The 18,147-nt window shown below is 48.3% G+C and overlaps 1 protein-coding gene across 6 annotated transcripts in view; it reads left to right on the forward strand.

Moving 5' to 3' along the window:
- Window positions 1–18,147, forward strand: part of Slc8a3 (solute carrier family 8 member A3) — a 138,345-nt gene that overhangs the window by 661 nt on the left and 119,537 nt on the right. For 2 of the 6 annotated variants that reach the window (XM_004624745.2, XM_004624748.2), the window contains exon 1: window positions 1–197. The exons of 1 other annotated variant lie outside the window; for it this stretch is intronic. The gene's annotated coding sequence lies outside the window, so the exon portion shown is untranslated. Of the gene's footprint in view, window positions 198–14,180; window positions 14,201–18,147 lie in introns of those variants that run through there. 3 more of the 6 variants (XM_004624744.2, XM_023702451.1, XM_023702447.1) reach the window with 2 other exon arrangements.

Below are 18,147 nucleotides of genomic sequence, written 5' to 3' on the forward strand. Positions count from 1 at the left end.
GCCGCCCCGCAGCTCCCTGACGGCCGCGAGCCCTCGAGCCCCGCGGCAGCCTGAGATGCCCGGCACGCGGCTGCAGCCGGCGGGCAGCCCGCGGGGGCCATGAGCCGCTGTGGCCGGTGAGGAGCCTGGCGCGGGGCAGCCCTCGCCTCCCTCGCTCCCTCACTTGCCCGCCCGCCTCGAGAGGCCGGGAGGAAGCGGTGAGTAATGGGCGAGCCTCCTGCCCTTCCCCCTCGGCAGGCGGCCGAGCTGGGAGACTGGCTGGGGACTGGGGTGCCCCAGGGTCTCCGCTTTGAATAATTATGTTAATAGTGATATCCCAAGACAGTTCCCAGGCGCTGCCATCCTGGGGCTGTAGTGTCAGCAGTGAGCGTGTGTTAGGGGAGGGGGTCCCATAAAGTGCACGCTGGGCTGGCAGAGTGGGGCGGGGGTCTGGCCGTGGCTGAAGGCTTTGGGGTCCCGGGAGACACGCCGGGGACGTGCGTGCAGCCGGCATCGGGCTCGCCGGGTTGGCGGCGGTGTTCGGTCTCTTGGAGTGGCCGCTGTGTCGCGTGCCGGATGCGTGTGTGCATGTGTGTTGCCTGTGTCGGGCGTGGGGTGTGCCCAGGGCTGAGTGCCCCCCGGATTTGGGGGCCGGGCCGGGAGCGCGCCCGCGTGCACGCACGCACGCACCCTAGCCTCGGGACTCCACGCCGCGGGTCGGGAACCGCAGCCCGGCGCACTGACTGGCGGGTGCCAAGGGGGACTATGAGGAGGAGGGGTTCCCCGGTCCTGCGCTCTGCGGGTGGGGGGGGGGTCCGAGGACGGGACCGGGTGGACAGAAGCGAAGTCTGCAGTAATTAGCACCACCACCCCGCCCTCGTCCCCCGGCACACCCGCGCGCGCGCGCGCACACACACACACACACACACACGCGTGCACACACACATCAGCGCTGCTTCCTAGCAGCTGAGGGAACTGATGGAAGCCCTTGGTGTGTGTGTGGGGGGGGCAGTTTTTTGGCTTCATTCGTTTTATTTTCAGCACGGAACGGGAGAGGTTAAAATAGAACAAACGCCTTTAATGCAGTGCCATAAATTCTCCGCTCCCCTCCCCGCCCCCCTTTTAGTGATTAAAAAACAAACCCGTGAAGGTTTGGTGCTTAGGGTTCCCGGGCAGGACTGGAATTGGGTGCAATTTATCAAAACGCAAGCTGCAGCTGGGAGCCAGGTGTCAAGCTCCTGGGTGGTCCAGAAACCCCTGGGGGGTGGCGTTGTGGGTACGTGATAGGAACACATCCGGCCTTCTGCAGGCACCAAAAGGGAAGCCTCGGGCCTCTGCGACCTGGTGACACGCAGCCGCGTGTGATTAATCTTCCACAGCTGTTGTGCCCCATACACTCGCTCTGAGCTCTTGTTTACCTCGGGTTTTCAAATATAGCTGCTGCGCCATGCTCGTGCTGAAAGAAGGGGATCAGTTCATAGTGTAGGGGCGCTTAGCCGCCCCACCCCCCTCCTTTTGCTGGCCAGCTTTGCTGGATCCAACTTTGAGAGGAAGCTGCCCCTTGTGCCTTGCAGTTGTCCAAATGAAGAAGGCTGTTGGTCTGGTCTGAGCGTGCAGGGACCAGAAGCCGGCTGAGAGTTAAACTCCCCCCCCTACGCCCCACCCCCGCGATCTACTGGAGCCTGCCCCAGTGTCTTCCACAAGCCCACTGCCTCCATTCTTTAAATAAAATACGGACCTTTAATTGAGAAGCTGCAGATGAGAACTACTGAACCAGACTGGATTAGGATGGTTTTCTCTTTGGCTTGATGAAGATAAGGAGGCCATTCCTGACATTTCCTCTACCTGGAAGTTGTTCAGCCTCCTCCCTGCTGCCTTCAATTTGCCCTCTAGCTCTCCTGCTCCTTCCTTTTCAGGGAGGACCCCACCACATTTTCTCAGACTAGGCCATTTCCTACCTCTTTCCTCTTAACCCCTTACACCGAATCTATCACTTCAAAGTAATGTAAAGATGCGTGATAACTTTTGTGATTGAGTAATGCTGTGCGTAGCTCTAGATGATAATCTCCACAAAGAAAAGAAAGATGCCTCCTGTGTATTCACAGCCCAGCCCCCGCACATAGAGTAGGCCCTCAGTGGATGCTGGGTGAATGAGTAAGATTGAAGGGACAAGTAATTTTCACCTCCCTGCTCCTGCTCCTCAGATCTTAGCTATCACCCCCAGCCTCCTGGGGGGGTGGATAGAGGGTGATCAAAATAAGCCTGTTAACACAAATTGCCTTCCCTCGTGCCCTTCGGTTAGGTTGGCACGCTTGCCCAGCCCTGCATGCACCTATGCAAGGTGCCTCCTTCTACAGTCTCTGGGCATAGTTACTGATTTTATCCAAGGGCAGTGACTGTGGCTTGTTCCTGGCCTGTATGATCCAGTCATTGCCTGCAATCTGGATTTGAAGAATAGGCCACCCATCTTGTCCTTTCTTTATACTTTTTAAAAAATGTGTTTGGTATTGGGTCTCACTACAGCTTGGACACATAGTGATCCTCCAGTTTTCAGCCTTTCCACTGCTAAGATTACAGGCGTGTGCCACCATGCCTGGTCCCTGTGACCAGCTCAGTGTTCCCGGGGGAGGGGCCGGCCTGGCATGTGGTGCCAGAGATTGAACTCCAGTCCCTGTGCTTGCCTAAGTAGGCACTTAGTCCTCTGAGCTATTTCACATGCCTCCTGTCTTCAGACTATTCACTGAGCTATTTCTTTAAATACTCAGTAACCACCCATGCTGCCAGCCTTGTGCTAGCAGAAGGGAAGGGTCCCTTTCCTGATAAACATACATTCCAGCAGGGCTAGCAAGCAGGCGATGACCATGCAAAGTGACTTCTTCCAGGGGAAGGTAAATCACAGGTTAGCCAACACTTACAGAAGGAGCACCGCCCCAGAGGGCCTGCAGGAGGGTGCATGGGGACAGGCAAGCCCAGGAGGGAGGAGGAGGAGTTAGCTTTGGTGAAATGAGAGAAAGGAAGACAGGGAAGACAAGAAAGAATTATGAGTGAAAGGACCCATGTTTTCCCAAATGTTGCAGGCACCATAAAGAGTGGGGAGATGAGCTTGGAGAGGCCAGAGTCAAACCTCAAGGGGCTTTTGCTCTATGTGAAGGATTCCCCTGAGTTTTCAGGAGGATTGAAATGAAGAGTCAGATTTGTACGTTCCATAGCATGCTGACGCTGGCTGGAGCTGGGATATAGGGTGAGAAGGAGGCAAGAAGGTAGGAAGCTTTGTAGAAACTCAAGAGGGAACCTGGCTGTTGGGGATGTCACACATGGAGTATTTTTCTATTCATTTTAATGTACAAAATAGGCATGCACTTCTTAGGAAGAAGTTCCACTCATTTTCTTTAATGACATTGGTTTAGGTTTAATTGTTCATTTGCTTTTTTGAATGGGCACACTAAACCCAACATTGTCCAGGGAGGCCTTAAAGGAGGAAAGGCTCCTCTTTCAGCCCACTGAGCTGCAGAGCCAGGCACCTCCCAAAGATCAGAGATGGAAAGGGCTTGGGACTGGAGAAGCCTCCAAGGAGTCTGAAGCATAACGAGGATGTAGATCCATATGGAAATCCCTAGAGTTTATAGAGTAAGACCTTTAGATAGGAGAAAAAAAATTACTTGTATATGTGGATGTATTAAAAATAATCTTAAAGAGTGATGAAAACAAATACCAGGATCTGGGGAATTCAGATATAATATACAGAGTCATGTCTACTAAGAAAACTGCTTTGTTTCATTATAGATATATCAAGGAGCATTTAGTGCCTTGATACTTGGATTGACAAACAGGTCATCGCTGGTTGTGTACAGGAACACTGGGCCCTGTGGAGACCGGATCTGGGAGTGGAACTGGAAATTCATCTTACCCTTTATTTCATGTAATAATTTCTAAGTCATTGAAGAGGAGAGGACCTCAGAGTCCTAGAGAATTAAGTGGACGGTGTGAGAATGGCCCTCATCTTTGAATTTTATTTATTTGTGTGTGTGTGTGTGTGTGTGTGGCCGGCTCAGCCCACCAGGGGGTGGGGCTGGCTGGCATGTGGTGCTGGGGGATTGAACCGCGGTCCTTGTGCTTTGCTGAGCTTGTTCTAAGTAGGTGCTTTAGACCACTGAGCCATCTCACCAGCCCCCGGCCCTCATCTTTGTTGTCACTAATTTCAGAGTAAAAAAAAAAAAAAAATCGCCCCCCATCCTCCTCCACAGTGGTCAGGAGCTACCCTGTCCTTCCCAAATCGCCCTGGACTCTTGCTTTTCATCTGACATCTCTTGCTTTAGCACAGCATCTTGTCCTTCCACAAACTATTCTACGAAGAGTACCACTTATCCAGTTTCCCATCCCTCCCCACCTTGCCTTCAGTAAGCTTGCAGTTGTGGCATAATCATCTGCCTCTGGTTCCTTCTCACTCTTTCAGGCATTTGATCCCATGATTACCACAGTTTTTCGCCTTCTGCCCATGGACTTCTCATTCTTCAACTACGACTCAATCTTCATATCTCCCTCATCGTTAGCTAATATCCACTAGCTCCTAAGAGCTGTCCTCTTTTGCCCTCACTCTTTTACCCACACCGTCACTCAAGTAGTCTTGTCCTTTCCCCTTTCGTGCCTTGGCCCACAATTTACCTGCCTGGGAATCATACCTGTTCTCTCTGCTTCCTCCCAGTGAGACGACTTCTTGGAGGAGAAGCAGTTACTTGTTCCTCTGTGGCTGTAAGAGCGCGTCTGTGTTCTATGAGTGCTTTCCTCTTGCAGAGCTGCACATTGTATTTTGCTGTTTTGTGCCAGGCCAGCCTCCCTTCCCAGGCTGAGCACCACTTCTTCCTTTGCTTCCTCTCATATGCCTGCACACAGTAGATGTGCAATGAAAAGCGAAAGAGTAAACAAATCACCTGCCTCCCTCCAGAGGCTGCCAGACAAGGTCAAGAAGGGATCTATACTATTTATCATAAAAGGGGCAAGTGGCGGAGCCAACATTTAGGCTGGGAATAGCCAACATGGTGCAATAGAAGAAACACTGAAGGTTAGGTTCTTGTTTTCTCGACTTCTGAAAACTGCAAGTGCGACCCACTTTTGCTCTCTGGGTCTTGGATTCCTTATCTGTGAGAAGAATTTAAGTTGGATAGGTTGACTCTTAGGCTGTCTGACCTGATAGGGAGTATTCAGTGAGTCCTGCTCCACAGCATAGAGCTCACCCCCTGCAAAGAATGCTTTGGGTGCTTTAGAACTTGCCACCTATAAGTGAGGTCCCTGAGGGCTCCATTTCCACACTGGGACTCTGGAGGCCAACTGGCTAGTCAGTGCAGCCTGAGCTGATCTGGGTGACCTGACGGTCCTCCACTGGCAGTCCTCAGGGAGTTGTCCCTAGTGACTTCCCATTGCATGTGCCAGGGCATTCACAGGATGCCTCATAGTGACCTAGGCTCCCAGATGTTCCAGCCATGCTCCCTCAGCACTGGTACTTCTGCTTTTCTCCACTCTGCATGGGCTAGGGAGAACACTCTGCTCTGTGTCCTTCCAGAGGCTCTGCTCTGCTGACCATGCCACCATACTCCTCCCTGGGGGGACGGGGAGAATCATCTTGTGGCTGACTTCAAGCCCCTCTGAAGGAACCAATGGGGGATGAGTTTCAAGGGGAATCATGTGGAATGCAGAAGGAAGCCCAGCTGCACAGGCAGCACCTGTATCTGCTGGGAGTCTGAGAGTCTTCTTCTGCCCCTGCCCTTGTGAAGGGGGACCCAGAGCACCCCTAGAGCTGATTGTGCAGGAGAGCTCCCCAGCCGTGTCTCAGAGCGATGAGTCTGACTCCTTGCCAGACTCCATTTGTTCTGTACTCAGGCAATATGATTTAATTCCATATTTCAACATTTAAAAAATTAAGATAAATTAAATTGCATTAAAATAAATCAAGCTCCTGGAGAATGGTCTGAGGAAAATGTACATAAAGGAGACTGATCAGCAGCCTCCCCAGATGGCTCAGCAGCAGTGCAGGATGTCAGCCTTCTTTCCATGAATAACCTCAGAAGACAGAAACCACTGCTGGGAGGCTGAGGTAAGAGGGTTGCAAGTTTGAGCTTGGCCTGGGCAATTTAGTAAGACTCTTCAAATAAATGAATAAATGGTTGAATGAGCAAAAAATAAATGGGCTGGGGATGTAGGTTGACTTCCATCTCCAGGCCTGGGGCAAGGCAGAGACCACGTGGATGCTCTGGAACAGCAAGATTTGGTAGCTACATCCACTCATTTGACCCTAGCCTTAAGGTCCTCTCAGTTGTAAGGGTCGTTTTTTTCTTGGTCTCCCCCATCTGACACCTCCTTTAGCTCTAGTGGAAGGACTCTCCTGGCTGCCAGAGGATCAAGGCTTGGTTCTGGCCTCATTATTTACTGACAGAAATTCTTGGTGATCAACTGAACCCCAGTTTCTTCAGCTGTATGACCATCCATCCACCCAAGGAGAATTCAGAGATACCATGTGAATGAGAAAGCATTTTCAAACTCGCAGCACAAAGCACCACTTAGTCTTTGTCAGATACACTGTGGAGTATAAATGTTGGTCATCACTGTGGTTTAGTCCACAGGAAAAGAAAGATGCTTGTGAGGAGGGCAAGGTGGAGCAAAGGAACGGTGTTAAGAAGCAGACTGATAACTTTTGCTGTTCTGCCATGTGACCCCATTTGTTCTTCTGAAGGCACAAAACTCCCCGTTCTCTAAGGTCTTTGGCTATAACCACTTATTACTTCTCTACCCCAGGATGTGCTAGGACATTAGAACTCTTTTCTCATAGATGCATTTTTCCAAGTCACTTCTTCCAACAGTTACCATCCATTCATGCATGTATGCATTCATTCATTCAGCAGACACTGAGAGCTCACCATGCCGAACTCTGCTCAAGGTACTGAGAATGCTGTAGTGAGCAGAAGAAAACGCAAAGAGATACAACAGAGTCCTGGTTGAGTGAGTCACCTTTAAGGGATGCGGAGTCCGGGGAGATAGCTCAGCAGTCTTAAGTGCCTGCTTGGCAAGTGCAGGGACCCGGGTTCAGTCCCTGGCACCATATACCATACCAGTCCCACCTTTGGCACACTGAGCTGGCCACTGAGCCTGGGCATAGTGGCGCATGCTTTTAATCCCAGTGCTGGGGAAGCTGAAAACAGAAGGATCACTACCAGTCTGAGCTGCATAGCGAGACCCTTTACCAAATTCATTAAAAAAAAATAAAAATAAAAATAAAAATAAAGGATGGAGGAAGCCTCTCAGAGAAGGAGGAAGCGTGTGAGACCTGAAGGAGTTTAAGAAGTGACCTCTCTTGATCGGGCAGGTAAGTATATTTCAAGCAGGCAGACCAGCATCTGTATAGGCCGTATGGCAGGCTCACTCTGGGCCTCTTGTGGAAACTTCAGAGACCTTTGTGTTAACCATAGCAGATCATGAGCATGACCAGACAAAGTGGTAGATAAACTCAGAACATTAGAAGCGAGCAGACCAGTCAGGAAGGGTGGGAGTTGCTTCAGGAAGGAGCAGGTGCAAAGACCGGCGTGATCTAGCTGGCAGCATTTATTGACTTAGCAGCATCAGGCCCAAGGCCTCCACCTTGAGCTACATCCCCAGACCTTTTTCATTTTTTATTTTCAGACACAGTCCTAAGTTACTGAGGCTGGGCTGGAAGTTATGGTCCAGGCTCCTAGACTGCTGGGATTACAGGCTTTCACCACCATGCCTGGCTTGATTTATATTTTTAAAAGGACATCACTAGTGCTTTGTGGGGAGTATGGCATGGGTGGGGCAAGACTGGCAGCTTTTGCAGGAGTCCCAGTAAGAGACACGATATTGCGTTTGCAGTAGCTAGAACAGAGTGTGACACATAACCTGGCATTCAGTAAATTTGAGCACAGATCCAGACAGAAGTGATCTTCAAAGAACCTACAACTTGGGTGGGTGTATTGATAAATAAGTGCTCAACAAATACTTTTTTCGACAGGGCAATAGGCAGAATAAAACTTTCTGCTAGCCACTCTAGGCTCTGAGTGAACCTCAGCCTTTTGAATATTTAAAAATAATTGTTATTTTTCTGGCCAGCACTGTATCTTACAGCAGTCTGTTGCATGGGCTGATGTCCTTCCTTGTGAGACTGCATTGTGATGTGAGGTTGACAGGGTGTGTCCAGCCCCTCCACTTGTGGGCTGGTGTCTGTAAGTCCTAAACCCTTTGCTCACATGTCAATACTGATCTTGTGTCCTCCTGTATGTTTGTGCAGGGTAGGGACAGACTTGCTTTGGAAATGTGTCTGCACAGCTTATACAGTCTGAGCTATTGAGTCAACAACTACCCCTTTCCCAGGCTACAGCAGGAGCACACTGGTGCCTTTGGTGGATTCTGGGCACCCTCTGCTTGTCTCCTGGAGACCGTAGAGCACTCACTGGTTCCACTGCCACAGAAAGTCCTGAGGCTGAGCAATGTTAAAGTTGGATGGTTTTGTGTTGATTTCCTTGCCTTCCATTCTCTGAGCCTGTGTAGCTCAGAATCAAGAGGAACAGTGCAGAGCCCATGGGGTGAGGAAGGTTCCCGATGCGGTTTGGTCCTCTCTGTACCATGTCATTCCCCCTTCACTGTCATCCTCTGTTCCCATTGGCCTCCAGCTTAGACGGCTTCTACTGTACATAGCTTTTTGTCCACATCTTCCCCAGCAGCCCTGCATACACTGATCAGGTTCTCCCCACTCACTCCATGGAGTCTCTGAAGTTGTCTTCCTGCTTCTGGTTTAGCCTGCTTCTGTTCCCCTGTTTGGATTTTACACTGTTATCACAGTGGACTACCTATCCAAAGGAGAAAAAAAAAATGAGTCTCTTCCTCTTACATTTAAAAAGCTCTCACCTTGATCACTCCTTATTGCCTCCAATATAGTGTCCAAATTCCTTGGTCCGGTGTGCAAGGTGTTTCCGCAGTGATTCCTTGCTTAACTCTGCAGCTTTTCTCAGGTGCCCCATCCGGGGCCCATTTCTGGCTGTTCCCTAAGCTCCCCACTTGGCCAGGCTTCCACAGCCTCTGTCAAGGGGCTTCCTGTTGCCTTTGATGGTGGTGCCCTTGCTACCTGGCCCAGTTAATTCCTGGTCATTCTTCAAAGCCTCTCTCTACTGTAATCTGAGTCACAGAGCTGGCAGTGAGGACTCCAGGCCAGGTACAGCCTCAATTCCTCTTGTTCTCATGGCCCATTGCTAGTGTTTCCAAATCTAATATTTGTTTTGTCCTAATTATTCCATTTTCTTTCACTGTTCTCTTATGAAGTATGTGCTTTTCAAGGGGGATTCTGTTTTGTTCATATTACTCAAATTTGAAAAACCTTGCTCACAGCATTCCTGACAGATGGTTTTCCAGCCTCCATTTGAACACTGCCAGGGTGGGAGAACTCACTGAATATCATCCTTTCTATTTTTGCACATTCATTCAATATATCCATCCATTCAATAAATACATACCAAGCCATCATATTACAAACATGAATTTAGGCACTGAGGATACAGACACATCAAATGTTCTACCCTCTTGGAACTCAGACATTCTTTTGAGCATATGGGGACAAAATGAATTGAGAAGAAAGCTGAATAACTTGCTTACAATGATTCAGGGAAAGTCAGAGTGCAGCGGATAGCTAGGTTTCATACCCATGTCTGTATGCACGCATGCTTGAGGGACAGGGTGCAATAGTGAGAGAACAAGTCAGGGGAAGCTGACCTAAGTGGGCATCCCTGACAGAGAAGGTAGCTAGACACATGTTACTGGCTCTGGACAAGTAACATCATTTTTCTGTGAAGATAAGAGCACTCTACATATTTTAATTTTCCTCATTAAGCATGTAAACCAAGCAAGCCGCAAGTTTAGGGGGAGACAGAGAAAATCTGCTCATGTGAGTAGGGAATTGATGCCACTGTTCTTGCCGAGGCCTAAAAGCAAATGCATATCCAAGAGGGTGGGGTGTTTGTCTAGTGTAGGAAAGACCTAGTGGTATTCACCTGGGGGCCAACTCACAGCCCCCTGAAAGCACTTCTCCTGGTCCCTAGTGGTAGGGATCCCTAAGATGCAGATGTCATAGTCAGGGTAAGTTCATCTTCTCACCTAGAACTTTCAACCTCAAACTCAACTAAGTAACTTAAACAAAACAAACCAAAACATAAATATTTACGTTCTACTCCCAGACAGTCCAGAACTTAGGTCAGATGTAGAATCCAGATATCTGTAGTTTTTAGAACCTAGAATTATTCTAATGAGCTGTCATCTCTGGAAAGTGGACCCCATTCAGTAACCATCTGCATAGGGGATGACTAGGTGTGAACAGAGGTACATTAGCTGGAAAAGCAGAGCCGAAGCAGAGCAAAGTCCTCTCTCCTCAGGTTTCCGCCCAGAGTTTGCCACTCCTCAAATCTGTAATCATAGGTCTTCCAGCTTCCTCTAGAGGCAGAGTCCTCTGGCTACCAGAAGCATGGTAAACTTTAGATATCTTGGAGTCAGAATTTTGGAGGGAAAAATGATATCGGAGCTCAAGAGTTGCGCTGAGTGTTACAAAAAAACTCCCCACATGGAACTGAGTTCACTACTGGAGCTTCCAGAAGAGCTTGGAAGGTGGACACATGAGCAGATAAGCCCAGTATAGTGTGGCAAGTGCTCCGGTGGTGATGGAGTGTCAGGGGAACCCAGAGGGATAGAGGACTCATTTTGAAAGTAGAGGAAGAGGGGAGTATGGTCAGTGAAGGTTTCCTGGAAGAGGTGGAGCTTCTGGGGGCCTTGAGTTCCTAGTAATCTTCCACCATGTCTGTCATCCCATGAGGCTTAGAAGTGGACTTTCACACCGGACGCACCAAGTTTCACTTGCTGAGTTGGTAGACCGTAGGCCAACAGCCAGTCTTTGAGCCCAGTCTTCTCCTTTGCAGAATAGAGCAGTCTCGTGGCCCTGAGAAGTGTTAAGCAGCAGCTACAGGAGCACTTAGTGCGGTGATGAGTAGGTGCTCGAGGCATAGTTGATCATTGTCATTTTTTTAAAAGTCTTGAATCATAATAAAGTACAAGGTGACCAAAGCCTGTGGTACCCTGCTGTGTTTAAGTTTTTGTCCTATGTGATGATGCCTAGAAGGATGTCCCCAGGTTTCTGTGAAGTTATGTGGTTCCAGCTTCATCAAGGGTCCAAGGAGCTTCACAGAAGGTGAACAAGGACACCTGTATGAGACTTGAGACATGAGAACAGTGCGCTATCCCTTCCCCTACTCCTGCAAGAGTCCCCATGGGACAAAGGCTACAGCACTGTCACTTCCCGAGTGGTTTGAGGCTGCTGTGGAGCCCCCTCCCTGGGTGCTCGGAGCAGAATAAGAAGCATGTGTTAATTACCTCCTGAGACATAGTTGCGGTTGGTTATTCCTTTGCTGCTAAATATGCATCAAGAGGCGATAAGCTTGGCCAGGCTGAAGATGGGGCGTAGCCTGTTCATGTCTCTACCCCCAATTGCTTAGCGCAGTGTTCAGTCTCAGATGGCTAAAGAATAGTTGCTTAAGAAATGGAGTCAGGGTAAGGGAGATATAGCTTGGTGGTCTAAGTGCCTGCCTGGCAAGCACAAGGACCCAGGTTTGATCCCTGGTACTGCATGCCGTGCCTACCCTGGACCCCAGACACAGTGTGCTGGGGCATGGTGGTGCATGCCTGTAATCCCAGTGCTGGGGAGGCTGAAACAGAGGGATCACTATGAGTCTGAGCTGTGTAATGAGACCCTGTACCAAATATATAAATAAATTTTAGATTTATTTTTTTAAAGGAATGGATTCAGTCCCAGAGTCCTTTTATAAATCCAGAAGGCAGGCTCTCCTTCAGATGTTTTTGGCCCCCTCCCTCTTCCTGCTATCTCTTTTTCTTTCTCTCTCTCTATCACTCTCTCACTTTCTCACTCTTACTCTCTCATTCTCTTTCTCACTCTTTCACTCTCACTCTCACTTTTTAAAAATCTTTTATCTTGCCACCTCTCATACTCTGAGTCCTCTTTGAGAATCTGAATCCCATGCCTGGCTCTCACACCGCTCTAGTTTAAATATACCCTTCATGTCTTTGCTTTCCTATAATGAAAGCATTTTGACTTGAAGGAACTATAGGTATCCTCTCACACTGTCTGAGTTTTACGGACAAAGCAGCACTTACCAGGAAAGCCATCCCTACTTGCTGGGGTCTCTTAGCTCATGGAGGCACAGCTGTGAAGAGCTTTCTTGCTTTTAAATTCAGGCTTCTGGGCTGCCCTGGAGGGCAATGGTGTGCCCAAGCTTGTGGGAAGGCCCTCATTCGGACAGACTCCGCCTGTTCTCCCTAAGCTCTGGGGGCACATCCAGTCCACAATTAGCACCGGGCACTGTAGAAACATTACTAGAAGTTTAACGCTTGCCCTTCTGCTTAGTAACCATAATTTGAGACAAATTACTTAGCCACTCTGAACTCTAGTTTGCTACGTGTAAAACTGGTGAGATGATCATGCCTCCTTCCTTGCAAAGAGAAAGAAAGATGGTAAAGAATAGAGGAGGCCATTTAGCATCACTGTATTTTCCTTTTCCAAGTTCTAGTTGGGATAGTCCAGCTGCCTAAGTAGCTAAGGTCATCTTTCCTGCCTGTGTGAGAGGAAGATTTTTGTGCCTCATTTCATGGGAAGCACAGCCCCTGAGAGAAGGACTTCTCTGGTTGCTTTCCCCAGCTCCCGCGGGCAGAAGATGTCCAGCCGGCGCTGCAGTGCGCTTGGACCCAGCTGACATGTGGGAGCCAGTGCAGCCCGGCTGCGCCTAAAACTTTAATGTGAATTGGCTGTGACGCCGGTGCAGGGTCCCAGATTTAGAAGCGGAGCAGGCCAACTCTAGCCAGGCTGGTGACAGTCCAGGAGCAGTGTTCCCATTGGAGAATGGGGGGCAGAGCAGGAGGGAGAATTTCTTGATCTGGCCTGGTAGCACTGTTTTATTAATGATCTGCAAGAGCAGAGGAACAGTGATTTTAATTAAAGTTGCCAGTGATATTAAAAGATGTCAGGAGCCACTGCAGAGGACACAGGCACCTTGCAGATGGCCCTGGGGGCGCTAGGAAAATAATCCAGGAAAGAGACATGAGGTCGTGGGCTTAGCCAGGGCATGCTTGGCTGAGGAAGAGGAATGTGACATGGGGCAGAAGGTTGTCCTTTGTGGAGCTACCCTGTGCCCTTCTTACCTGCGTCTCTTCTGTTTGCATCCAATTTCTCACTGGTCTCCCTGCTCCGTTCTTGTCCTCCTTTCAGTCACCCTAAGCCTTTAGCGAAATTGGTTTTGCTGGAACACAAATCAGACCGTGTCATTCTCCTGTTTAAAATCTACCATTGGCTTTCCACTGCCCTTAGGATAAAATCCCATCTTCTCAGCCAGACATAGAAGACTTGCTGTGAATTCTTGCCTATCGTCCACCTCATCTTCTGGCCCCCTGCCTCACTCTCAATTCCGTGTAATCCCATGCACACCGGGGGCTTTTCCATGTCTCCGTGTCTTTGCTTGGGCTCTTCTCTTTGACTTCAGTGCCCTTCCCACGTTCCTTTTTAATCTGTCTTCCTTTTTTTCTTTTTTACTAAAGCTCACTCAGGCTTGAAGACTCATTTCAGGGATCGCCTCCTTCAGAACGCCTCCCTGAATCCCTAAGCTGGCTCAGCGCCCTCCGCGCGTTCCCACAGCATTCTGCCCTTACCTCCACTTTTTATAGTAAAACTGTCTATTTTTGCATCTCCCCACCCCTGCTTGATTGTACCTTTGTGGGCAAACACTGTCTCATTTTTTATTTTAACCACCAGCATCTTGTACTGCGCCTGGCAAATTGCAGGCTTTTGTCAATATTTGTCAAACCGAGCTGATGAGAAGAATATTCAAGTGGGAGATTGCAGCAGGCAGCCAGAATGGTTCTGGGAGACCAGAGGCCAGTGTAGCCCTGGCCAGTGGCAAATGTGTCCTGTCCAGGGTGTGGGAGAGTCACAGTGCTTCCCCAGGAGACTGCAAGCTGATTGGGAGCCAAGGTGCCCTGCAATGGAGTGGGACCGCTTGGTACTGCTGAGTGGCCAAAGCTACCCCTATGTCGTCTCCGCAGGGTTGGAGCTCTGCTATTTTCTTGCTTTGAGTAGATGACTTCATTGAGACTCACTTTCCCAAGGTGTGAAATAAAGGTAAGAAGATCACCAATCTCACAGGGCTGTTAGGAAAATTAAAGTTAGCCTCATGCACACAGTAGACGCTTACATGTACTGCAGTGCAGTTTGCAGCCACTAAAGTGGGCAGTGGCCCACGTGGCCATCAGCAGGTGAAAGTGTGAAAAAAGGTGGCCCACATACACAGTGGAGTAGGCTCTGCTGCAAAGAAGGGTAATCTTGAGTCATTTGTAAGCAAATGGATGCACCCTGAGACCAGAAATGTAAGTGGCATAAACCAGACCCAGCTGAAAAGTTGTATGGTTTTTCTTGCATGAGAAGCCCCCGGGATAAATAATCTAAAGACCCAAATTCAAGTGAGGCAGAAGGAAACAGGGAGATGGGTGTTTTGCTGATGGGAAAGGGATCAGGAGCTGGAGGCAGAAGGTGGAAGAGAGGGAAGGGGACATGGAGAAAATTAAGGTGTGTTATGTCCACGTAGCAATCCCCAGGGCAAATAAAGAATTACTTATGAATATTAACTGGCTTCTGGCTGAGAGGTCAGAGAGATGGAGGAGCTCTGATGACCACACCAGTGCTCATTTACTTGCACCACTTTTCCAGGCCTAGACATTAACAGAGACACATCTCAACCTCCTGGCCATCTCTGCAGGCCTTTAGAGACCCAGGATCACTATGAGTCCAAGCTGCAAAGTGAAACCCTGCACAGAATACATAAATAAATAAAAGATTACAAAAAACAAAATTGTCAGCAGGGCATTATGGCTGAAATGTAGTGGGAGAGAGTCAGGATAAGGTGTGAAGGGAAAGTGGGGTGTAGTTCACGGAAGCTTTGCGTGTCGTGACAGGGAAAATGATTTGGCTTTTCAAAAAACTTAAAAAAATCTTTCATTTATTTAGTGATCCTCCTGTCTCAGCCCCCCAGCACTGGCATTAGTATCCCTATTATTAGGGGTAGTCCTGGGGGAGGCTCACACTGAATCATATACCTGAGTCTGGGTCTCTAAAGGCCTGCAGAGACTGCCAGGAGGTTGAGACGTGTCTCCGTTGGTGTCTGGGCCTGGAAAAGTGGCACAAGAAAATGAGCACTGGCATGGCCATCCCTCTGACCTCTGAGCCAGATGCCTTTTGCTAGCAGGACTGGAAGGAACCCGAGGAATCAGTCTTTTTCACCTTCCATTCCAGAACATGGTGTAGGTATCCATTAGCTGTCTGATGTTCTTCCTTTGTCCTCTTTCATTCTTTGCTTCAGTTCCTTGATTTTCTCAGGGAACTGGCCTTTGAGTTTTGCCATGTGATAGCTTATTCCCCCTAAAGACCTGTCACCATGAAGCGTCTACAAAGCCAAGGGAGGACAAAGACCACGCTCCTTCTAAATTCTCCTGGTGTGTAAGGCAAATACAAGTCTACACACCCCAGCCCACCCCACCCCACCCCATCAACCGGAATAGCTTGGCAGCTGTAGGGTTCCCTCCCCTCACCTGGGACACCCCAACCCCTGGGGGCTGCCACCTCCTGTGCCTATGTTGGCTGCTCCAGCTGTGCCGATCTTCTGTCTCTTCCCACATAGGGCTTATCGGAATCTACAGTGTGTCAGAATCCCCAAGGTGTGCCAGGGCTTTCAGAGGTTGATGCAAGAAGCCAGTATCCTTCCTGGTCCATATTTCTCCAGGGTGAATGTGTGTCCCGCAGGTGCCAGCGGGGGTCTCTGCGCATATCACATTGTGAGAGCCTTGTCAGCCTTCAGATATCGGTGCTGAGCAGCTTCATGACCTCTTCTCCTCTGTGTGGGGCCCCAGGCACCTGTTCCACTGACCTCCAAAACCTGGACTAATGAGGAATCTGACTCTCAGCACTTGGGTGCCCTTCTGGGGAACCTGAAACCAGAGCTCTCTGGGAGGAAGCCCTTTGGTGACAGCGTGCAGTGTGACTCACCATGTCCTAAAGAGCTTTTCTCTGTGAGGACAAACTTGGGGAACTTACTGAGGGCCTACCACACTCTGAAGTCTGTATGGGGTTTCTCAGTGAGACCGAAATATATTTCCAGAGCAAATAGCTATGATTTACATTATGAGTGGTTTTAGATAAGCCTGAAGTCTCAAGAAACTCCCTTGGTGATTTCATTTGTTCATTCTAAAGCATACAGTTACTGAGCTTCGACTAACTTACTTAGGGTACCATTGGAAACAGGAGAGAGACACTCCTCGCTCTTACGCCACTCATGGTGCAATAGACGAGTACGACATACCCATCTAATGTTGCGAGTAAATGTGATCTTAAAGTTTAAAAATGCATTGGGGGAAAACTAGAGTAAAATAAGACCTAACAAAAGGGAGTTGACAATTTTTAGGAGCAATGCAAATTTGTTTTTTTTACTATTGGTTTTTAAGGAAATAACACTTAAGCAGAGATCTAAAGCATTATTATAAATGGGGCATGCAGAAAAGAAACCCTTTTCTGTTCTGTACAATAGCACATGCTTCGGTCCTGAGGTGCATGGCAATCCGGGGGCGGTGGCAAGGGGCATTATTGCTGAAATGTAGTGAGAGAGTCGGAGGATGACGTGTGAAGGGAAGGCAGGGTGTCGGTCACAGAAGGTTACCATGTCACGGCAGGGAAGATGATTTAAAAACATTTTTAAAAATTTTTTTATTTACTTATTTATTTGGCACTGGGTCTTGCTATACAGTTTGGATTCATAGTGATCCTCCTGTCTCAGCCTCACCAGTGCTGGGATTGATTACAGGTGTGTACCACCAACCCTAGTTTCAGTGGCTGGCATGGTGAGCCCGGGGTTCCAGGGCTGGTGTAGGATTTCGTACTGGGGATCAAACCCCGGTCCTTATGCTCACCAGTCAGGCACTTAGACCGCCAGTCTATCTCCCTAGCCAGGGAAGATGATTTTTATGGCAAGAACAGCACTACTAAAGACCCTCAGAGAGGGGGTGGTGTGCTTAAGTTTGGACTTTTTTTTTTTAAAGGAATATAAAACTATTTATTGAGCACTGCTCACCATTATTTACAATAAAATAAACAGTATACGTTAGGATAACATTCTGACTACTACCAAGTTGTTTTCCTGACTTCTGCTGAAAACAGTAACCCGAATACTGAAAAGATTGAGCCTACATGTAAGGAACAAGTTGGGGCCAAGAAAAAACATGTGGGTCAGTAGTTTAGATTACAAGTTTGTCTACTCATTTATTCTAGGTCCTAAGTTGTGAAAACCTCCAGCCACTCAGTCGGTTTCTGTGAGCCAAGTCTTCAAGACATCCATGAATCCTGACTTTTAAGTGCAGATTTCATCTTGCTGTGAAGTAATGAGTCTTGAGGAATTTCTAACGTTCCCTTGTTAAGTCTTCCTTAGCAAATTCAAACAAACCAAATTTTGACTTTCTACCTTATTTGGGTGGGAAAGTTGTTGGCAGAGATAAGAATTTTTTTTTTTTTTCTCTTTTTGAGACAGGGTCTCGCTATGCAGTTCAGGCTGGCCTTGTGCTCACCTTGTAGCCCAGGCTGGTCTTGAACTCCTAGTATCCTCCTGCTTCAGCCTCCCAAGTGCTGGGATTGTAGGTATATGCCACCATGTTCAGCTAGATAAGACATTTTTGGGGGGGAGTTTTAGAAGTAAATTGCATTTTTGTGACTAAAGACAGATACAGATTCTGATATGGCTGCTTTGAAAATATCTACTTTAAACTGTCCAATTAACCACAGAACCATCTATTTAACTTAAAAGGTTATGGCTTCAGGAAAATTTCTATTCAACTGGAAGTGATTTTGTGGGTTGCTTAGAATGATTGTGTCTCAAACATGAGGTTATCACCCATAGTTTTTGTTTTGATGAATGTTTAAATACAAAATTAAAACCACTTACATAAGAATTTTGTACACACACAGACAAAAAATTCAGAATGGTCCTTAACCATATGAGCTAAAACATGAGTTTTGATTTGCACTGTGAA

Source organism: Octodon degus, unplaced genomic scaffold (assembly GCF_000260255.1).
Source record: "Octodon degus isolate 3935 unplaced genomic scaffold, OctDeg1.0 scaffold00007, whole genome shotgun sequence".
Lineage (NCBI taxonomy): Eukaryota > Metazoa > Chordata > Mammalia > Rodentia > Octodontidae > Octodon > Octodon degus.